This window comes from Mixophyes fleayi, chromosome 2 (genome assembly GCF_038048845.1).
Source record: "Mixophyes fleayi isolate aMixFle1 chromosome 2, aMixFle1.hap1, whole genome shotgun sequence".
Taxonomy (NCBI): domain Eukaryota; kingdom Metazoa; phylum Chordata; class Amphibia; order Anura; family Limnodynastidae; genus Mixophyes; species Mixophyes fleayi.
This window is the reverse complement of record NC_134403.1, coordinates 287640668-287665493: the sequence shown is the minus strand read 5'-3', so window position 1 is coordinate 287665493 and position 24826 is coordinate 287640668. Positions and strand designations below refer to the sequence as shown.

Genomic DNA, 24826 nt, shown 5'->3' with positions numbered 1-24826 from the left:
GCAAGAAATACAGCAAGTTACAGAATGCTTAAATTTTCTGTAACTAGCAAACAACAGGATCGGTAAACAATCTGAGCACAGATTGTAACAATAAAATTGCAAACACAAACTGCTGGATCTCCATGTAGGTATAAGTGCCTATACTTGTGAGTCACTCCAGATGCAGGAAAAATCACTACTTGTAACTCACTATTAGGAGGCACTGTAGTCCTTAAGTAACCTTAGATATCATTAAATCCATTCATTAAGTATAAGTGAATTACTTCTACTTAAATATATGACATTTTAATTTGCATAAAAGTATATAGATCTTGGTGGGGAAAAAAAATATAATTTTAAAAATAAGATTATTGGATACATTGCTAACAACTGATGAGATTTGAGCTGCCATAGGTTAAAATGATTATTTACTTTATAATAACAAAATATAGATTAGGTTCTATTTTTCCAAGTGTATTTATTTATATTCTATTTGGAAGAAAAGAGCGAAATATGTGTGCACGCGTATTTGTGATTTCTGCATTGATTTGTTATAAAGTATATATTATTTTATCATATTTATTTATTTCAGTTTATTCTGCAGTAACCCCCTATTGCTGATCCTCAAATTCCAATCCTAAAGAGAACCACCATTCGTACACACACATGTAACATCTTCAAAGTTCTTTAATGGTTTCTCCTGACAAATCATTTCCAAATTTCAAAACTTGAGAGACTAAAAAAATTTGAGCTACATTTGATCAAGGTGGTTCAAATATGCTTGAGCTTAAATGGTTACCTTGTATGGTAGTTTTAATGTTTTTCCATGTGAACAGTGAATTAATCTGTGGACTAAAATGTAGTAATATTCAGTAATGTGCACTGCTTGAATTTCCAGAAACAAAAACAAAAAACTACAACCAAGAAGGTAAAATAAACTATAAAATATTGCTTTTTTGTGTGTTTAAATGGCTAACTTTTGTAATATTTTAAACTGCAAATTCTGAACTTGAACTTCCTAACAGTTGGAAAGTAGATACCATAGTGGTTGAACCATAAATTAATTTCAATATTATTCAGATTGGTTTGACCCAAAGTTTGAGGTCATCAAAGCGGGCTTGTTCAATTGAATTTCAAACTTGCTTGAATCGTTTGAGCATATCTACCAGCCATTATCCCTGTGATGTCTACCCATGTTGCTTGCCTGAATTCTGTCTCTTGTCCTATCTTTTATTTCATGAATGTTCTCTCCTTTATTTAAATTGCCTGTTCACTCCTAAAGATCATTGCTTATTATTTTTTTCTCTGTCTGGTGTTGCTTGTCATTTGTTCTTTTTCTCTGCCCCCTTAAATTTTTTTTCTTGTCTGAGCCCCCCTGCTTAATTTCTTGCATCATTGCCTCTTTTCTGCAAGTCCTCCCACACACCTTGATTTTCTCCCAAGTCCCCTTCCTCCCATCTCTATGGTTTTTGCCAGAGCTCTGTGCATTCCTCTGATCCTAGGTGCCCTGTGCATGTCACAGGAAGTGTCAAGTAATGCTGATCCTGAGCTGTGTGTCACATTCTGTGATGTACACAAGGGGCCTGATTCATTAGTGATCTTGGGCCTGATTCATTAAGGATCTTAAATGAAGAGGATCCTTATTTCAGTCTCCTGGACAAAACCAACTATCAACTTTAAATTTCAGTGTACAAATAAGCTATCAAGTATTTGTGCGTTACATGAAAAAACAGTCAGTATTTAACTTCTGTGCAAAACAGAACACTCATTTGCACCCCTTACATTTTCATCTTAACTTAAGAAATTCTTCACTTACGCAGTGGATTTTGCTTCTTATCTCCCTTTTCTGAGCATGCACAGAGTGGATTTGCTTAAGATAAGAAAAAAACGGCAGATAAGATCACTAATGAATCAGGCCCAAGGTTCTTGGTCCTCATAGTCTGCAAAAAGGTGTCGATACACACTATCATTTTCTCAATTAAATAGACCATTGTAGACCTGAATGGCAACACATTTCTGTGTTTAAAGGCCCAAAAAAGCAGTTGAACCAGATAAGCAACTTATCAGGACAGACAGTAAATTTGTGAACACAATGACAATAAATCATCATTATCCAAGTGTGTGCCTCATCTGATCCAGAGTAGTCAGATCTTGATCAGGAGTGGAAGCAGTGGAGGAACTACCATTGATGCAGCAGGTGCAGTGCACCAGGGCCCATGGAGATAATGGGGCCCGCTGTACGCACAACCAGCGGGCTAGCTGCACCTCTGAGTGGAAGGTAATTGCTATCATTCTCTCATCTCCTGAATGTCGCCTCGTTTACCTACTATTAGAATCGGTAATGTTACAGCAAGGAGACTCTTAGATTAAACTAAGAATATTTTAGCAGAATGAACTAGGCTATTTGACTATTTTCATCAATATCATACGATTCTCCTTCAAATATTTTACTTTAGCAGTTTTTTGTTGTTTTTTTAATGAAGTCTATTTTAATAAAGTATATTGTTGAAAGTGCATAGTTATAGAAAAAAAATATATAAAGTAAGAATATAGTCAAATACTATATGCTTGAATTTGGAAGGAAACAGAATAATAACTTAGCTATAACCTTATTACCACAACTTTGCTGAAAGGAAAACCGCCTCTTGCGTGTATAAACAGGAAAAGAGCATTTAATTTCCTACTTTGCTGTCTTGCCTCTAGTTATTTTAATCAGCTCAATCAAAATTCTGTTACTATAGACACATGACAAAAATGAAATAACTTTCCAAAGTTTATGCATAAAATTAATAACGTATGCTTATTTTTTTCTACTTGTATTTGCACCACTGAAAATGGATTTGCAAAGGAATCCTATAAAAAAATATTGATACCTTTTGCTGTGCTTTGTCTTGTATGATGCAGTGTATCTCCATATTGCATACTAAAAATAAAAAAATAGGCTTTATTTAAAGTGGATCTTTTACCAAAGGGTTCTTATGAATTAAACATAGTAGGAAAAAAAAGTAATGGCACTCCCTGTTTCCTTGGGATAATAGCTACAGTATAACATGCCTAGATCGGTTGACTTGACATCCAAGTAGAGGTAAGATACTATTCCTCTATATGTCCAAACTCATCTGCCTTACTAGTACTCCCTGAAATGTGCGATTTTCTTTATTTATTATGTGATGCTTAATTATAACTGGATAGTGATTGTGTAGATGGACGTTGTGAACCACATGCACTGAACCCCTGAAGCAAAGCTACTATGATCCGTTATCACAACAGTGTGGACAAGCTTTGCTAAGGAGTTTATGCCAATGATCTTGTATTGCTACATGCTACTGTATGTAACATTGTGCTTAATTCACATTACATGCTCATGCAAGTTATAAACCCCCCCCACAGAAAAGCGTATAATGTAAATGTACTGTATTTATTATACTGTATTGAGACAGTCATTTAATCACACTTGGAATGTTTGATGTCCAAGTACTACAGGTCATAACATTGGGAAACTTATTTTTTTGATCAAATTGTTATGTATAAATTGTTGAAGTGAGATGAGGGCTAGGAAGGGGTGTAGAGTTCAGACTAGCAGAGTAATTACCATACTTTGCTCTCCGCTTAGCTGATGAACTGCGGTTCTCTAGTTAAGATCCCTAGGTCTTCCTGTTGAAATGTCCTCTTTAAAGTCACGTCTCCAACATTTGCTGTAAAAAGCTAATATGCACTGGATTAAAAACTTGAAAAGATTTATCTCAGTACATCATCCAAATCTGGTAATTACACATTGGAATTAGGAAGACAGAAAGAATTTCTATATAGTTTTTTTCTTTGACCTCATTGTAATGCAGATGACATTCAATAGAAGGAACTTTTAGGGGTCACATCCAAGACCTATTAACTAAATCCTATTGCATTACTTTGAAGAGGCTATAGTATTTGATTTGCAAAGTTCAGCAACCACAATGACATCTATTCATTCAATAGGATCCTCATCTTTCCTAGAATCCTTGGCATCAGGTCCAGCCTAGAATGTTTCAATATTCATAAGGCCAAGTCACGCACAGCAGTCATAAAATATATAACCATACATAATATACACTTGTTAATGGGCCATTATCCAAAGAGATACTTTTGTGTCATCTGCATATGAGCAGAAGTGTAAATTCCACAGAGGACAGTGAACAGAAAATTAATAATAAAAATATGTTCAGCTGCTGGATGTTATAAAGAGAAGCTGCAATCATAAAATGAGACGTGAATTGTTTTGGTCATCTATTATTTCCACTTTCAACATTTGAATGAAGTTTCCAGAAACATCATATCCAACTATGTAAACTACTCTACTATAAGTAGTCATTTACAGCCATGCAAAAGTGCACATTGCTGTGTAATATGCAAATACTATCATGTAATGTGCAAATAAACCCATTTTTAGGTGGAAGTGCATGGAGTTCCGGGACAATATGGCGCTCTCTGGGGGGAGACGGGTGCAATTATTCACAATATGGCTGGATAGACAAACACATCATAACCAAGGCGTACCACAAGCTCTGCTCCAAGAATATTTGTAGCGATTAACAAGATAACCACAATAAATGTCTAACTATATGGAAGAGAATAGAATGTTATGAAGTTCATCCAAGTTCCAGGAATTCTTTGATGAAGTGTTCAGGTAGTCTAATATTATGGATCGCTCGATAGAGTGTCTAAGGTAATAATGAATATGATGCACGAGTCTGAGCCTGCTAGGACATATGTCATTTTAAATCAGACTTAAAGTAGATTGGGTGCATCTTAAAACCAATTTAAGGCTTAGCCTCTTCAAAATCTGTCACTGAAACCTGAAGTCACATAATGTCCTGATAATCAGCTGCTTTGAATGAAAGATTTTCCTTACTAATTGTTTTTGGGTGGTTCCTAGTCTCAATCTAGTAACTATTCACTATATGTATTATAAATATTAGGTTACATATGTTTATGCTGTTCTTTTATCTAGTCTTACTTAGAATTTCACAGCCTGTTATTATTTAATACTGTAAGTATGCATCATTCTTAACAATCCTTAAAGGAATTGTATAGAATATGCATGACAGCTTAATACTATATGATGATGATATATCAACAATACACAAGAAGACGCAGAGTTTCATGGAGATATATAAAGAGTTCTGCAAAATGTGAAAGCCTTGTATGAGATGTATTGATTGGCCACTCTTCCTGCATGCCACTACTCCAGCCTTCATATTTAGCATTACATTGGTTTACGGAGTAAAAATAAAACAAAATAAAAATGAATTCTTGTAACGGGTATGCTCCTGTTTTCAACAACCCCAACAACACAATTCTCTATACGCCTAACACTCACCTTTTTAAACCTACCTCTTCAGACAAGCTTATAATATTCCTCAGCCACCCTCTTAACCTCGCTACCTTTAACCTGTTACACAATTTCACACAAGACAACTACCCCCTGACCAACATTGTTGTGCGACGGGTTCATTTAGCTTATGAGTCACTTTTACCTTTGCAGTCTGGCTGGGCCAAAACGCAAAATGTAGACTTTACCTCATGTGTCAATCTCCCATTGTCCCATAGATTGTAAGCTTGCGAGCAGGGCCTTCTCACCTCTTTGTCTGTTTTATCCAGTTTGTTTATTAGTTTATTATGTTTGTCCCCAATTGCAAAGCGCTACGGAATATGTTGGTGCTATATAAATAGATGATGATGTCACTACCCTGAAAACATCCTATTCTGGGCACCAACAACTGGTCAGGTTCTTTTCTTTTTTTAAAGATTTTATTTTTGCAAAGGTCAATAGTACATATCGATCAATGACGCAGTCAGCATATGAATATACAGGTAATAAACACAAACTGTGTCCATTAGAAGAAATAAAAGGTGCAGATATTGACCCAATTTTATATTAAGGAGATAGAGGAGAATCTACAAAGAAAGAAGTTAAACAAAAAAGTGAAAAGGGTGGCGGTGTGGCAGGCCGCCTGAAGGTGGAAGCAAAGATGCAGTGGGGTAAAATATTGAAAAGAGGAAGAGAGAGATGGAAAGGGTGGTTAGAGGGAGAAGGGAAGGATTCAGGTGGAATGATGTTGGAGACATATGGCGAAAGGAATTTGGAAGTACGAGGTTCACAGTGCCCACACTTTTGTAAATGATTTAGAGGTGCCGTTGATACAGGTCATATATTCCATTTGATACGTGTACCATATTTTGCAGATAATTGTCTGCAGTGTTGGTGCGAGGGGCTGCTTTTAATCAGTGGCTATTTGGTATAGGGCAGCAGAAACTATGTGACGGAACATCTTCATTTGATGTTTGGTGACGGATGGAATCCCAAGAGGGAGGAGGAAAAACCTGGGAGAGTAAAGGATGTCAATTTGCAGTAGTTGTGAGGAAAAGTTCCGAAGTTCCATCCAGAACGGGACAAGTTTGGGACATTGCCCACAAATATGGAGGAAGAATCCTTGCATCCTGCATCCCCTCCAGCATATGCTGGATGAGTCTGGGAAAATTTGTTGTAGTTTGGTTGTGACTAAGTACCATCGATAAAGAAGTGGGTAGAATTGGGCCATAAAACCCGGTATCTTTATAGGCTGTGTTAGGTCTTCTTTCTTCCCAGTCCTTGTTATCTAGAGATCCTCCCAGATGTTCCTCCAAAGCCCACTCATGAGAGTCCCGCCCGTTTATGTCAGGGACCCTAAGTTCCCAGTCCTTGTTATCTAGAGATCCTCCCAGATGTTCCTCCAGAGCCCGCTCATGAGAGTCCCGCCCGTTTATGTCAGGGACCCTAAGCTCCCAGTAGAGTAGAGAGATATGAGACCTTTGGTACAGGACCATCGGATGGAAGTGACTCAAAAAAAGGTCAACGACCTGCTACCTAGAGTTAATTTAGTGGTAGAATGAAAATTTCTTCGCTGTAGCTATTGAAAAAAGTGTATGTTGGGAATGTTAAGATTTGTTTTTAATTCATTGAATGAGGTAAAAGAAATGACTTTGGAAATGTCATTGAGGTAACGAACATCTTTCCGCTTCCAAAGATGGTATTATACATCGTGATGGAAACTTAGGGTTGTCAAAGAGCAGAATGATTGGTCTAGGAGCAGGGGTGAGCTTGAATTTTGTGTTTGCTCGATCCCAGAGAGATAGCGAGTGAGCTAAATTGTATGATGAGAAGTAGACTGTGAATGTTTAGTGTGAGGGAGCAACAGTAGAGAGGAGGTGGAGAAAATACCCAAACTCTGGAGGAGCTAGGAGAGTTCCATAAAACACATAGGACATGTTGCACAACTAAAAAATATTGTTTAAAATTGGGGTCCCCCAAGCCGCCACCCCGTGCCTATCTCAGTAGGACGAGAAGCCGGACTCTAATTTGAAAACATATGGAGGGATGCATATGGGTAGAGCTTGAAAAAGATATAATAATCTAGGCAAGATGTTCATTTTAACTGAATTAATGCGACCTACCCAAGAAATGAGATGTTGAGTCCAAGTTTCTAGGTCAGTTTTGATCTGGGAGAGTAGTTTTAGGTAATTGGCCTGGAATAGCCGACTGTATTGTTTAGTGATATGGATGCCTAAATATTTAATCTTTAAATGCCTTTTATGCCATTTGAAGAGTAATTGTTGAGTGAGAGAAGATCTAATTTCATCTTTTAGGTAGAAATCTCGAATTTCTGTTTTTTGAGGATTTAGTTTGTATCCTGAGATGGAGCTGTAAGTTTTGATATCTGCATAGAGGGGAGGTAGAGAGACTTCGGGATCCGAGAAAGTCAGGAGGACATCGCCAGCATACAATGATATTTTATGTTCGGATTTCCCTACTCTAATTCCTTGAATAGCCTCATTAGATCATATTTTTGTTGCTAATGGTTCAATTAAAAAGTCAAAGATTAAAGGCGAGAGGGGTAACCTTGCCATGTCCCATTGGAAACTGAAAAGGGGTAGAATGCAACTTCGTTGCCCAGGGTGATCGTTGTAGGGCTAGCAGACCATATAAAAATTTACCGGTGAAGCCCACTGGTCCCAAAACTCTCAACATAAAGGTCCATGAAATATAATCAAATGCTATTTCAGCGTCGAGCACCATTATCAGTGATAATTGCTTACAAGAATTAATAGAATGTTTGAGGTCAATAGCATGCCTGGTGTTGTCTATGGCTTGGCGCCCTGGTATAAACCCGACCCGACTCGGGTGGATCAGGGAGTGGAGGAGAATGTTCAATCGGTTAGCTAACGTTTTTGCATATATCTTAAGGTCCACATTTAGTAACGATATAGGTCTTATATTCGAACAGGAGGTCGAATTTTAATCTGGTTTGGTATGACAACAATAGAGGCCAAGGTCGTCTTCTCATTAAAAGGGGAGCCATTTAAGTTTTTATTGAAAAAAATTGTCATATGGGGGATTATATTTGGGTAGAATTGTGGAGGAAGTCCGTCGAGACTGGAGTAGAGGATGATTTCATCATTTTAATTGCAAAGATTGTTTCTGTCTAGGACAGGTAATATCTCTGTTTAAGACGATGAGGACAGTGTCTGAAAGATGTAGCAATGAGAGAGATGATAAAAAGGATGTGATCTCCTTGTCAAGAAAGACAGCAGAGGCTGGGGTCCCACAGAGATTATATAGTGCTGTATAAGAATCGTGAAATTCTTGAGCCATCTGCACCAGGTCATACACTGGCTGAGAGGTGGGTGATTTTTTAAGTTTAGTGATCAATCCTCTAGTTTTGCTCTAGTGCAGTTTGTTAGTAAGTATTGATTCAGCTTTATCGGCCTTATCAGAATATTGCTAATTTAAGTTTTTGAGGGTATTCACAGCCCTGCGGGACATGATTGTGTTCAATTGGCCTCTTCCATTGGTAATTTGTGTTAGAAGAGTCGTAGATGAATGTACTTTATGTTCGGTAAGCAGAGAAGTTAATTTAGTCTCAAGGGAAAGGATTTCTTGAGATTTATCTGGCTGCAGAGGCTTTGCTTATCATTTTACCTATAATGGTGGCCTTATGGGCCTCCCAAAGGATATCTGGTGCGATCTCCTCTGAAGTAGTAAGGAAATTATGGAAATGAAAAGGGAAGGGCAGAGAGAATGAAGAGGAGAGATGAGAGACAGGTGCATATTAGAAAGGGTATTAATGAAGAAATGGAAAATATTGCAGAGAGAGCGTATAATAAGGGAAAGAGACAAAGGGGAGCTGTTTCAAACAAATGGGGGGATTGGCATTGAAGATGATCACATATGGACAGAATGGAATGGAGAAGGGAATAAGAGGCAGACAGAAGTATTTTCAGTAGATTATGCACTGAGTGGGGATGTGGGAGGGTCATGTAGGGGAGCTCCGAGTGGCATGTGGAGATTTGGAGTAATGTAGTAGAATTTTGTGGCAAGTAGGGATACATGGGGACATTTTTGACCACATCTCTGTGGCATGTGGTGGAATATTGGAGCATGTGTGGGGCATATTTGGGCATCTGAAGATGAGAAACAATAAACCTTAATAAATATGTGCAAGAGCAGCTTAACTAATAAACTATATGAAAATCAATGAACTAACAGCATGCTTAATTACAATCATTGTGACATTATACGAAGCTTTAAAGCCTTCTCAGTCATAAAATACTAGGGGGCATATTCAATTGTTGGTGTTACAGCCTAAAGTAACGCACCACGCGCACTATTACTGTCATTACGGTAATAGTGAGAGTAAATACTGTTATTACGGTACCTTTCACGCTGGATTTCAGCTCGCGGCTCAGGGAGCTGCGAGCTGAAATCCGGCTTAGTATTACCGTAATAACAGTAATACTTTTTCCGTGGCGGAAAAAGTAAACAATTGAATATGCCCCTAAGAATCCGTAGAGACGGATTTCGAATTGTGCTCCTTAAAGCCTGATTTTTGATTACCATTTTTTTTTACCCTCTCTATTTATACATACAATATACGAAGCATGTTTTATATATTCATTTTAAATATTTTATCATAATTTCTTGTTTTAATAAAACAAAGTTATATTTTGCAAATCAGCACTCTCATTTTGTTACATTATCTTTGTGGTGTGTAGATGTGGAGGGTCTCAGTAGCCCTTATTTTCGAAAGCTGCAGAGTTGCAAAGGACATTATTGTGTTATTAAGCAGAATATAAGATAAAATGATAACCCATGATTGAATATATTCCTTTGCCGTGGTTTCTTAAGATTAAGAAGTTGGTGAGCTCTCAGAGAGCGGCGGGCCAGGGTCCTGTAAGTCTGGGGTGGTAGATTGTCGAGTATTGTATTTATTCCATTTATGAAGGCAGGTTTCAAAATGCCGTAATTCCTGCATACACCCACCCTGCACAATAGTTTTGCTTTAGCTCTGTCGTGTCTTTAGTTGTGTACACTATAGCTGTAACATATTTGAAGGTATATAGAGAGCAGAAAGTACAAAAAGTGCCTGCACACCTTATCTTCTACACATTAGAAATGTGGAGACAGCCCCAATACAGAATGGTGGTTAATGCAATGTGTTGCCTAGAAAATAACAGCTAATAATCAGAGATACAAATAATATTATTTCTTGCCAAGAGAGAAAATAAAAGCATTTGTTAAGCTCTTTTGCCTCTAAAGAATGTTTCCAATGGGATTGAAAATTGATGTCCATGCTTATTGATCAGTAATAGCAATATAATTTAATCCTCTATGGATAGAGATATTCCTGAAAAATAATAAGAGGAGTATTTTTACTCCACTGAAAAATGTAGTGCGACCACTGATTGGGGTGTCAATCCTTGTGCAAGAGGAATCCAGCAGCTACTACTGCTTTGCCAACTTCTTTTACAGTCGGTATGGCGTAGGTGAATATTTAGCTTCTCGTCGATCGAAATATATGTCGAGAGCAGCCAAGCAGCCATGCACTATAAGAGAAAGTGAACTTGTTTTCTGTCTTGCCTTCAGAGCCAGGGCCGTAACTAGGGCTGTGCGACAGGGGCGACTGCCCAGGGCGCAACGCTGAAGGGGGGCGCAATTTAGGAATATTTTAGGTTAATTTGGTTAAAATTGAGGGCTAGGGGGGCGGCATTTGTCTTTCTCGCCCAGGGCACTAGAATTCTAAGTTACGGCTCTGTTCAGAGCAAAGGCTCTTTATAGTCAACATTGATACTGGGCAGCGTCTGCAGTATGGGTGTTACATTTTACCCGAATCAGGTTGCTGGGTCATGCGATTGCCCCAGACACTAAGTGAAGTTAGGAAATCATTGTAAACACATCATTAAATGGATACAAGATGAAAGTGATCTTTAACAGACAAATGAGACTTTTAAGCATCAGAACAACTCTGGTACATAATTACTGGGTGTGATAATAGTTGACAAATTATTTTCCCTTTATCAATCATCCAACCAAACCTGCTCCGAAAAAGTGAAAAGTTTTCACAATAGCAGATTGCAGACAGTTTACAATGTTAATGGAAGCAATAAGAGAACATAATATTTAAGCGATTATATTTAGCAATGGTACATGGTTGTGATCAGGTTTGGAGTGCAGTGACAATTTGTAAAGGTGCTCTATGTACATGATATTATGTCTGGAAACCTCTAAGTCCAATAAGCAAAAAAAAGGAGGACATAGCTACGTGCAGACTCGCCTGTTAAATCATTTTATTTCCATGACTGGGAAAGCATACACATTGCGGTCAATTAAACCAAAATTGCTGTGCATGAACAAATGAATTACAGAAAGACATTTGTGACAGCATCTTGACTCAATTGAGTCAGCAACAGAAATCAAGCTGAATAAGTCTTGAGACATGAATCATGCCATCGGAAAGCAGGGTAACAGAAATTGTAAATATGCAGGATGACTATGCCGAGATCCACTGGTTACTGCAATTCTGGGTTTTTTTTTCCCCACTCCCTTTTATTGCATTAATGTGCCTTAAAAAGCATGGTAGCACAGATGGAGCCAAATTAAATACACATTGGGCCTGATTCATTAAGGAAAGTAGGCAAAAAAATTAGTAAGTTTTCTCCTGGACAAAACCATGTTACAATGCAAGGGGTGCATATTAGTTTATTATTTTGCACATAAGGAAAATACTAGCTGTTTCTTCATGTAGCACACAAATACTTGATAGCTTTATATTTACACTGCATTTAAAGTTGATCTAGGACATGCCCTATCCATACTATAAATCTGCCATTGCATTTTAAAATTACCTCCCCCTCCGATGCAACATGGTTTTGCCCAGGTGCAAAGTTACTCATTTTTTTGCTTTACTTTTCTTAATGAATCAGGCCCATTATCTATATATTTTCACTATTTTTATAACAAAAATCTTGATTTTGATACCTTGGTGAATAGGCGAGGGGATAAATGTAAACAAATGTTTACGAACAGAAGAATTATTTATGCACAATGGAAAATGGTATGTATAGTGATAAATTCTTAGATATCAGACACTGTTCTGTATTATTTGGCATAACTTTAAATAAATAGATAAATAAATCAGATAATCAAGAGGAGTCGGTTGTACACCAAACTTGCGGTCACAGAACACTCAGTTTCATTAGAGAGTATAATACAAATTGTAGGAAAGCAACTGAAAGTGAAAGAGATGTTTAGATAGAATAAAGCAGTGTGATTTATATTACTGAATTTGATTCACCACGGAACGAGAGTTCTCTGGAATAGCTGGTGTTTTTGACATCACCCATTATACATTCCATTTAGATCATCCTCCACACTTTCCTTCCAAAAAGGTTTTTTAGAGAAGCAATTGGACTTTTACACATCTAGCAACATTAAGGAAAGGAGTAACTAATCTGCTCCAATGGGAGTAAGTAGCAGGAGAAGGCAGGTCCAACAGGGCTAGAAATTGGATGAGAAGGTGTAATGCCTCTATCCATATTAAAAAATACTGTGGGCGAAAGTGCCTCTATTGCTGCAATGTCTCCAGCACTATGCTGAAACGTCAGGTAACATTATGTAACTGAGATGGCATGTAATACCATCTAGAAAGGATTTTATAATCATAATATTGCTACTATTTTTGATGCTCGCCCAATCCACCTCCAATTATTCCCATACATCACATTCTATTGCTAGCATTTTTGTAAAACCAATTGAGAATTTTATAAAAGGCAGCGGCAAGTCCTCACTTAGCTGAGATACAAGTCATAAAAAGTTCCAAACCCATCTTTTCTCTGAGGATCATGGCAGTGTAAAAATTGTATTTAAGCCAGTGCCATAGTGTAGACGTAGTCTAAAAGGACTCCCAAGTTGGTACTGTCCTGGGCAGAGAACATTGACAATCTGCAGTAAAACTTTATTTTGTGTTAAAATGCAATCAAAAATATGTTTGGCCAGAATCAGACACAGAATAATAAATAAGTCACATAAGTGACAGTTAAGGGGACTTATTAATCACTGCTAAATCACTTTCATATAAGTGTGGTAAACAGCATTTGCACAGGTAATCACAAGCTACAGATTAAAGCACCAATCTTACATAAACAGGTCTTCTTTAAATAACAATTTAAGTACCTTTTCATCATCATCTATTTATATAGCTCCACTACCTTTTAAGCATGCATATGTAGTCATTTTGTATTCACTGTCCTCCTACAAATCATTATCTCCTTTTCAAAAGCCATCTAAAGGGCAGACAAGTATGGCTGCCATTCACACATGTAGACCTTTTGCAGGAACACATCTGTGTGTTGGGTATATTGTAGGAAGCCTCTAGGTCATGTGTGGGGGGAGGACTTTACAGTCCAGACAGAGCTCAGAGGGGTATTCTAAAGCCTCTCTGCTCACAAAATCATGTGCCATGTGACAATCATTGTAGTCACATGATAATATGAAAACTGTGCAGAACATCACTCATTAATAGCAGCCTGAAGGAAAGACCACAGAAAAAGGTTTACAAACGAGATTATTCTTATAGCATGCCACACAAAAAAAAAAGAAAGAAAGAAGACACCTTGAGTTTTTCATGGGATTGCTGCTTTAAACATTTGGACATAGGACTGTGTCAGAATAAATGTTGAAATGTAAATCTCTGAATAGTTGTAAAATATGCTTGTTCCCCCTGAGGGGGATTTTACAGCTTAAATGGCACTGGATTGTTGTATATACTTTAGTTTCATTTTACCAAGAAAGCAAAAAAAGCTACAGAATTGTAAGCAAAACTTTAGCTAGTCTATCCACAAGTGTGCACTCGCTCTTCCCATGTGTTTTCAGATTGTGTGCTTTTATGAGGAGTTTAAAAAGTTATGTAAAAATCGAGATATCTGATTATTTTCCTTAATTTTCTTGAGAGAAGAGCTTTGATTGATAAGAAAACACATCATGGTAGCCTCATGAGTTTCATATACATAGATGACTCGATTAAATTCTTGGTTTAATGTATTGGTAGCATCATCTAATAATGAGCTGTTCAGTCTCCATATTCTCAAGTACGGTGTTGGATATAGTACCTGTAATAGGTGCATGTTCTGACTTTTATCTTCAATGTATCCAAAATAATCAGTACTACAGTAAAGTCTACAAGGAAAGATGGCTCTCTGACTGGACTGGACTTCATCCACAGACATTGGGTTCCTTCTGACCCCACAGCAGTCTATTTCACCAGGAATAACCTTTGGCGATCATTGGGCTCATTTTGAGCCCAAATTCAACTGGCTGACTGTATCCTGCCCAGAGATGCTACTAGCAGCTCATATTGGGCCAGGAGCGGAGGTTTGTTCTCTGCCCAACACTCGGATAAGGTGCTCGTGATCTGTCTTGTGGCAGTGGTGAATACCTCCTTGCTTCACCACCACAGAACCACCCAGACCCCAGCATTATCTACACCTTTTATGACTATTAGATACATATACCATCTACCCGTTTCCAGTCTTCCCCCGAGGATAGTCGTACACTCACAGTGCTAAGCTTCATGCCTCCATTGCTCCCTTTGTGTTACTAACCCCTCCCTCTAGAATGGTCTCACGGGCATGGCCCTCTTCCCTATGTCTATTGTTTGCCCACTCTGTCGTCCTTGTTTTATCCTTGTCATGTCTTATGCTGAATTTTCATGTATGATATGCAATTTGTTCTATTAATTGTATTCATGCACTTATTATTCTGTTCAATTGTACTGTTATTATGTATACTGGTTTCATGCATGTCTTATCTGTATGATGTCAGGTGCTACACAATATGTGGCACCATATAAATAAACAAAGATGATAATGATAAAGCCCTTCAATACGTTAAGTGTGTGAGAGGTGCGTAGGCCTGTGACATAGGATGTATCTAGTCTAGGGTTTAATATGGACTTAAAAATCATCCTGGGAAAAATTATTAATACAATTTATCAGACCTTTAAGGAAATCTAGGATATTAACTACAGGATCATAAAAAAATATACAGGGTCTCCCTGACATTATAACTTTTAAAACAAGGAATATACCTTCTGAATATTTGCCAATTTCTAGAACTAGGAATCAAAGAAATTTAGATATTAGTATACTAACTCAAGTTTTTTTTTCTTCTCTGGGAGAAGCAAATTGTCCCCAGGGTGAGCAACTCAAGAAGAGAGTTCTCTATAAGCAGAGTATGTCCAGGTGTTGCTACCTAAATCCTGCCAAGACCGTTCTGTGTTTGTTTGGATGATAAAAACCCTTAACATTAAGTACAACATTTTAAGCCCAGGCATGATTATACGTATATAAAGATCAAATAGTTAATGAAAAGGTAAAAAAAAAAAACATAGGATATACTGACCTCAAGCAATAATATGGAAATAGCTGTTATCATGAACATGTACCCATACATTGTATTTACTTTGGTTTCCAAGAAAGGAGGCGACATAGGACAAACTGTTCATAAGGGAGGTACGTAAGAAGATATGCTGTTAGGTGTCTCTGACTTATGCAGGCCATGTCGTAGTGCTGGATTCTTAGAAACAGAGTCACTGTAGCAATCAATGACTGGCTTGAATAAGGTCAGCATAATACCTTTCTTGAAATCCCTAAACGAGGATCTAATCTCCTCCACAATCGATTGAGATCTTGAAGGGAATTTTTTACCTAAAATTTAGATGCCTATGCAGAGGATGTCCTCCTCTTGTCCTGTGCACAAGGTCCGAGAAAATGTGGCCACCAGGTTCTAAGACCCAGATCAGCAGAGTTGGGCGATATCTTGGTTCTTTTTGCTCTTCAACATTCCAAGGTTGTTCGTTAATAAAGGAGCAGCGTTTGGCAAGAGTAACAGTGGTAGTTCTGGCAGCTGGTTTCAGATTTCTACCATCTGAAGCAGAACTTAATCTTTAAGTGTCCATCTCAGATGATCATGTCACTTCTTCCCATAAATACATAATTTTAAGAACCTTTTAACCATAGATTGTAAGCTTGCGAGCAGGGTTCTCTTACCTCTCTGTCTGTATGTATTACCCAGTATTGTTTTATTAATGTTTGTTCCCAATTGTAAAGCGCTACGGAATTTGCTGGCGCTATATAAATAAATGCTGAACTAGCATTCATGCATAGTCAATAAGAATAAATGTACAGTACAGTCATGGTAATTGTGGAAGCATCTGCTGGTTTTATGCTCTTAGATGCTTGAAATGCCACTATTCCAATGAATTGAGGTGCTGCATATGCTTAAGAATTTGTTCAGCCCCTCAGAGGGCTGTATCCACTGTGTGTAATTGATAAGTCCACTTGATGTCAGATGTAGAGAAGAACAACATTTTCAAAACAGTACTTGTGAAATATTCAACTCATTCCGCATTTGGCCATGAAATATTGCATGTTTCACCAGCAGATTTGGCCTTAATTGTTCACAGCCCTACCCCAACCACACTACACAACAGAATGAATTTACCATTGTCATGCCAGCTCTATTCATAGACTATAAACTCTGCAAAGTGTGTATTTACAAATACGAAGATGGTCGCTGGAACTACACACTTTTGCAAATTGGCTGCTCTGCCATGAAACTTGATTCACACAAAATTTTGCAGTGATTTCACCCATCTCTAATAAGATGTGTCCATGGTTTTCTGTTTCAGAAAGATGAGAGGCCTATGTACTTACAGCATTCAAAATGTAATAACATTTCAAGGCATTCATTAGTAGGAAAAAAAAAACCACTAAGTATAAAACATACCAGTTGGTTTGCATTTGTGAAAAATTCACTGTAGACTAGTATATTGGATATTACGATATACTGGTTATTATTTTCTACATTGTCTTGCACCAGAAGAGGTCACTGTTGCCTTTGCAAGACCTATCTTTTGTTTCTGCTGGTCAAGGAGTCAGTTCTGACAAGAAGTCAAATTACAACATATATTATTTATCATCAGCAGACAATACATCTGAAATATACCGTATCATTTCAAGCTCTTTTTTTTTTTTTTTTTAAAGAACATATTTTACTTATCTACTGTACTTCAAATTGTAAAAGGTTTACTAGCAAATCATACAATGTGCTACTCTTCCATTTAGTGACTACAATGACAAGGGGCCTGATTATAGATAACCTCAGAAAGAGTTCTAATAAAGGTGTAATTCAGAAAAAAAATCTGTAATTCTCTTGGAAGTTTCTAAAAAGCGTAAAAAAAAAACCTTCTGAAAAATGACAATTAACCCTTGGTAGATACTGTGCCTCATTTAAAAGAACATCTATCTCAGTCACAAGGGCTCCAAGCAGCACAAAAGACAAAGATATTCTTTCCAGCCAGGTAGTCGTTGAATTACTTAATTCAGAGAACTCAAAATCTTGTAGGTCCAAGACTCAAAAGAAACTGCGGTACTTCTCAGTGTTGCATTTTTAGTTCTCATTATAATCCTAGCCATTATGCATAACCATATACAATACCAAAATCATTAGTACAGGATTAAATTGGATAGGATATAGGATATAAACTGCATTAGCAAAACATCTGGCATTACCGAAAAAGTAGAAAGCAAATTAAATTTGTACTGAATAGCACAGATATTCTGAATTGTGTATTAAAGGCAACTATATATTTTATAGCATTATTGAAAGATAATAAACATTTCAAAAATTGTTGGGTATGTTGAGAGATATATAATTATATATATATATATATATATATATATACACACACACACATTATATATATATATATACACACACACAAAAACAGCACAAAAAAAAAGGGAGTAAAAAGTTGGGTTTTTTGGTTTGTTTTATTTAAAATTGCTTTTATTCCTCTGCACTCCAATACGTAAAAAGGCCCCATCTACAATGGAGACAAATGTTTCTGTAACCCCAACTGTTGTGATTTGTGGTCCTCAGATGGAGTGGAGCTTTACACTCAAGTGCTGGAGCTTCACCGAAGCCCAAACGTGGATCAATGGACAGCATAGGGCAGGGCTCATTTTGTACCGATTTTGCCTTTATAAATATTGGGCGGCATGGGTTTGTATGAATGGACCCTAAACTTGAGCTTGGGATCAGCAGTTTATGTTATAGACATGTGTACATGCGTAGCATCAATCCACTACCCACTAACAGGGGGTATGCTCCACAGGCCATGCCACAGAAAAATGTGCCTGCTGCATTTATTAAGTAGTACAATAATGAGTATCTTACTTAATATGTATTATAGTAACAGAGACACCCCAGAACCATCAGAAACTCTAGACTGTGAAAACAATTTTGAAGTGTTTCATTTGTTGCTGATAAAAGACATGTAAAAAAACATGGCGTCTCAATTCTTTGTTTACTGATTAATGGTACCCAATAACACATCACATCTTTCAGCAATACTTGCTGTTTCAAATGCTATCCTTGTCATTGTTTTGTCATCTTTCACCTACAGTTCATTTGTTTTAGGCTTCTACGATTATTCAACTAACAATTCTGTGAATTAATGGACATCAAAGTGCAACTGTTAGAAAGATAATTACGTGCATCTGTCGCCCACCACAATGGAAGCAGCCATTTTGTAGAGAACCGATAGTCAAACAACAGCATAAATTCAGTAGGAACCAGTGACATTTGTGGTGCACAAAATGGCTGCACCAATGAGAACTCATGACAATGCAGCCTATATATTATGTTACCCAGAGCCTATGACATCACTGAGGTACAGAGCAATGTCATGGAATTCCAGAAGAGTGATAGGCTGCATTTTTATAAATGTTGCCTCAGTCCACCAAATTTCTGCTCCTACTATGTGTAGCCAACAAAAAGGTTTTAAATCATAGCAGTAGTAATAATGGAATTATAAACAAAATAATTTAGTACACTGTTGAATAGTCAATAATGTAAGCATATGTAGTTTTTATCTATGTTGAAACAAAAGACTTATGAAACACCAATTGCATTAAACTCTTTTTGTTGCAAATATTTTGGATGAATACGTGGCAAGATGTTTTTGTCCTAAATGTACAAATGTTATGTACAAAAAATATTAATAAAAGTATCTTTACTCTTGTACAATAGATCTTAGTCATCGCAAGGAAGCAGAAGGCATGAGATTTCAATGTTAAGCTATAGTGGAATAAAATTGTTTGTTTTGCGGTGGTAATCAATTTGCAGTTACCACAATGAGGCAATTAAAGCAGCTTATTGCAATGATAAAATGCTGAAATGACGCATGAAATCACTCACACTGCCTTGTTGTGGATGCATTGTAGCATCACTTTTATAGAGCCCTTAATCTCCACAATACATTAGTTTTAGTGTAGGATGACATGATTGTTTTCACTGGGATTGATAGGAGTTTATATCCAAGTTCTCACCTGAGAATCTGAAAGTTCAGGTAAAGTGGTTTAAGTGTTTGATTTTTTTTTAAACTATTTTTAAATATTTATTGTGTATATATATTTTTTTTAGATAATATGGCATGAAATAGTACATGTTTTCTCTGAATCCTAAAGTGCTTAAATATATATATTTTATGTGACCGATTATGAAAGATCAATTCGAGCAAACACTAATGCATTACAGTTGAAGTTCAATAACATGCTTTGGTAATTCAGTGTAACAATCTACATGTGTCAAAAAGGCATTTTATTTAATGTTACATTATAAATATATTTAATTCTAAAGATTACTAGATTGCTGGAATCAGGAGAAGAAATGTGGGGGCCTCAGGAGAGAGTACCCTCTACATATGTAGGACATTACATGTGTAGGAAGGGGGAAGGTTTACATCCGCTTCAAATATACTTTACTGATTCAAAAGTACATGTAAGAATATTACATACATTTTAGTAGTATTAGCCATCATATGTATTATTACGCATTTACTGCCTTATGCTTCTATTCTGCCGAATACTCCTCCACCAACCACCATATTGCCAGTGGTATTTAATCTAAAATGGGACAGCAGAGACCAGGGGAGGACTGGTAAATTTTAGCCTGGATGGGGGGGGGGGGGGGGGGGGGGGGGCGCAAGACTCGACAGCAGCCTATTAGGAGCATTTTAAAGGGAAAAAATGCAGATGGCCCAGTGACCCACCCCAAGGTAGCCCGCTTTGGGACCAGTCCAGCAGGGGGCAGAAGCCTCCATGCCCCCCGTCTCCCAGAAGAAACAGACTTACTGACAATTAAGTAGTTCCTTCTATAGTAGCAGTGCGTGTACTTACGTTTCCAAGTCAAATTCTATGTTTGTATGACAGGTAAACTTTATGAATGTGTATTTAATTAAGTACAGTAAATGCATGCCTGTATAGTCAAACTTTGCATGCAAGTACAGCAGCATAAAAAATGTATTTACATTTTCTTTTTTTTTTAATAACCATTGATCTTTCCTGTGGGATGGGTTATTGGATATGAAGATGTTGGATGCAAAATTTTTGATTAAGGGAGTATTCACTTGCAATGCCTAGCACAACATGAACTCTAAATATGGCACTGAGTACATGGTCAGGGACAGGATTAGCCTTCTAAAGATTATACAACATGCCACAAACAACATTGTTTCTGTTGTGCCTTAATCACTTATACAGTACATAAATAAGATGCAAACATTAATACTATATTCAAGACTAAAATTACCTCTAAAATCCTAACTATAGTACATTATGGTACAAAATATGTTCTTGTGGTTGTTCTCACTGTAACAAGTTTGGTTCACTGCTACTGCTGCAGAATTTGTAACAAGTTTCACACTGATAAGAACAAAGCAGCTTATTTTGAGATCCACTGGTTGTGTTTTGCATTCTGCCTGGACAAGTGGTGCACGTTATAACACAAAGGCCGAAGCTCTTTGGAATCCGTTTACAAAGTTGATAAAAAGCTTATGTGTCACTTTGACTTGGTGTTTATGTCACTACACTGAATACTTGTCTACAGTTTGACCAGTGCATGACACATGACCATGTGCATTATGGGAGTTATGCCTACACATCAAAATCATGCTGGCTATACATGGTCCTGTAGCATAGAGATGATCAAGTTGAAATCAGATTATAAATTACATGAAGCTCAGCTCCTCATGAACTTTGACAAGTCACTTTATCTCCATGTGTCCAAGGTACTAAACACTAGATTGTCAACTCAATTGGGCAGGGGAAATAATTTCTGTTTAGACTTTAGAGTCCTGCACAAAACAGTATGTTGCAATAAAACAAAATAAGAAATACTAGTGTAAATATAAAGAGGGGCAATAGCCTGAGTACATGCTTTCTATCTTTTTATTATAAAAGCGCCAACATAGAAGGCTTTACAGAGAATGCTTAATTGCTCATATTAGTCCCTGTCCTAGTGGAGCAGTCTAAATTAACTACCACACATGTATTAACATTAACCTACCAGCATGTTATTGAATACTATTGACGTAAAAGTACAAATGTGGACAAGAGTTCTGAATCTACATGAAAACCACATGGCAATCTTAAGTCACTTAACTATATGTTATGGTACCACTTAGCAAAAAGCCAAATAATTTAGTCACATCTTGAACAAGAATTTTTCACAACGGGGATTATTTCAGAGGTGGGATGGTTGTTATTGAACAATCCCCCTCCCCCCGCCTTTCAATTATTAAATCCAGAATATTAGGTTTGCATTTCAACTTGCCTACAAATGAACTATTGTTCCAAAATTCAGAATACCTTGGTAAACCAAACTGCCGGAGATTCGCTCACTCTATCCTATGACTGGGTACATGCACCAAACTTTAGGCGGGACCATGACTAGTAAAGAACAATGATTAGCTTATCATTTATGGGTTTAAACCTTACAATTAATGGACACATTTGGCAATTAAAATAGTACACATAACTACAATACCAAATAATGCTCTTTAGAACACACAGAAAATCGTGAATTCTGCCAACTACGACAGAAGAAGCAGTTTCCCAGAATTTCTACAACAGGGAACATTGTCAAGTATGCGTAGGACCCACAGCCAGGTCTCGCGACTGAAAAGTCGACAATAGGGCTGAGATGAGAGAAAGCAGTTGAAAGACTTGCAGGTGCTGGAGAAAAAGAGGTGTCTGAGAGGTATAATAAGGACACTGATCAGTGTTTGGAAAAAAGAGAGAGGACAAGGTACTACAGGCATTCTTTATACCAGGGGGCATGAGAAAACCCTTTAGTCAGAAATCCTGAGAGCAAGAGCCTAGTTGTCAGAGGACTGTGAGGTTCCCTGGAAAGGTCTATCAGTAGAGAGCCAATGATGAAAGAGTTGTGTTACAGACACCCCATGTGGAAGCTTTATAAGCCACCTTAATCGTGAGTGAAACCAGCTTTAAGTGTGTAAGACGATTTACAGTGCCCAGTCCCCCTTCAGAGACTGAGTTTATTAGTTACAAGGCATTCCGATCCCGAACAAGGAGTTATTAGAGTGTGTTTTCCCAACAGCATACACTTACAGACACACTAAGGGGTATATAATAGACTTTGTCATCATTTTCTCAAAAAAGAAGAAACTATTTATACACTAGGCTGCTGTGGTATCTTCTGTACGCCAGCTGTCGCCAAGTCATACTAAAACTGCTAAGCCTTGTCAAAGGTGTTTTGAGCCATCAGTAAGAGACACAAACTGATATAGATTGCCATAGCTTGTTTAAGCAACTCAGGTTGAAACCTAAAGCAAGTGTACACCAACAAGGTGTACAACTGAGTGTATAAGTACTGAGAGTAGTAGACTAATAATTTCTAGTGATAGTGATGTATTATATCATAACACTCAATTAGATTTTAAACTGGTAGTCTACCACTATTTAACAGATTATCCCAACAACAAAATAAAGTCTTTATAGTAATTTTTGCAGCATCATTTTGTGTAGCATTCTGTGTAAAGGTCAGTGTAGGTACAAGGGGTCTCCAAAGTCTTCCATGGTGGTCACCCTCCAAATATCCACAGAACTAGCCAAGACGTCTTGGGTAGAGGCACCACTATTAGAGAACAGAAAGTGAGATCACACACACACCAGCATAATCATCTCAGAACACATGGGTGTGAGGAGAAGGAAGTGTTATAAGTATAACAGGCCAATTGTAGGAGCGTGAATGCAGGTCCCGATGACACCTGCTACAAAGTGAGAACTTTGAGCCTTGTGCAGTTATTATTACAGCTTAAAGCAATTTGTATTCTGCCTTTAAGCTAAACCCCTAAATGGTAAATTCATCCCTCTCTCCTGGACCTTTAGCTCACCCGACGACAGTGATGCTGCACTTACAACTAACTAAGTTAGTGACCAACCTGATATGAGCCCAATTATGGCGCTGATGTGTGATGACAAATTGAAAAGATTCGACTGTTAAAAAGAAAAGTTTTCCTAAGTACAGTTTCGTTCCTAACTCCAATTTAGGAAAAATCAAGACGTTTGATGCTTGGGCTGAATGAATCGACTTATGTGTCCCAATTAGTGCAGACGGCCCTTGGTGATCACTGGGTAGCTAGATTATCTGTTGATCCAGATCAACCAGGATTACCAATATTTTTGGGCTCATACACAGAGCAATTTGTCACCAATTTGCCTGTCAAATTATTGCTTGTATATGCAGCGGAAGAGTAATCATTTGTTCGATGAAGAGTGACAGTCATGAAATCACCATCTATAAAATATATGACGACAGGTCGCCAAGAGATGGTGAGATACATAGTGTAAATAAACCCATTCACAAATGTCTACAATTACAATATACATAGCAATAAAGATGCCCTATAATACCATCACAAACAACCGTACAATCGACAGTCCCCATCATAAAATAAATTACAATATCTTTATATGCAGAGAAACTGTTTTACATAACATACTACTGCCAACAATTTACGGGGAAATACACATGAAAATATGTATAATATGTAAATGTTAAGAGTTATATAACAAATAAGCTCTGTGTCACAGACACACACATACAAACATATGTGTGCATGTGTGTGTTATTTATTCATAGGTGTTTTTAATTTCAGCTATGTAACCTGTATGATGATGCAACAGAGAGAGGAATGTATTAATTGTTAGTTATGTACCCATCTGAATAAGTTCTCCTTGTCACAGTAGAGGGCATTCACAATTTGATCAAAATGTGAACCAAGAACCTTATGTTTATTTCAGATACTATAACTCACAATGACATTCCAGAGTCTAATGCACAAATGTTAGTTATTATGATTAGTAGGCCTGTAGTGTGCTATAATATATATATATATATATATATATATATATATATATATATATATATATATATATATAAAAAAACATCCACACACGCACACACACAATGTTCTCTAACCTTGCTTGCAAGTTTAAGTCAATGTACAGCATAAAATCAATTACAACTAAATTACATGCTTGGGTAAGTCAATATTCCGCTTCAAACTCCAAGTGCATTATGGTACGACAGACATAACCCAAAATATACATTTTATTAAGTCACATGAAG

At 37.2% G+C, this 24826-nt stretch overlaps 1 protein-coding gene across 3 annotated transcripts in view; it reads right to left on the bottom strand.

Annotated features, from left to right (window-relative positions):
- Nucleotides 1-24826, bottom strand: part of NGF (nerve growth factor) — an 85354-nt gene that overhangs the window by 55435 nt on the left and 5093 nt on the right. The window contains exon 2 of one of the 3 annotated variants that reach the window (XM_075196331.1): nucleotides 2853-2902. The exons of the other annotated variants lie outside the window; for them this stretch is intronic. The gene's annotated coding sequence lies outside the window, so the exon portion shown is untranslated. The remainder of the gene's footprint in view (nucleotides 1-2852; nucleotides 2903-24826) is intronic. 3 annotated transcript variants of the gene reach the window in all.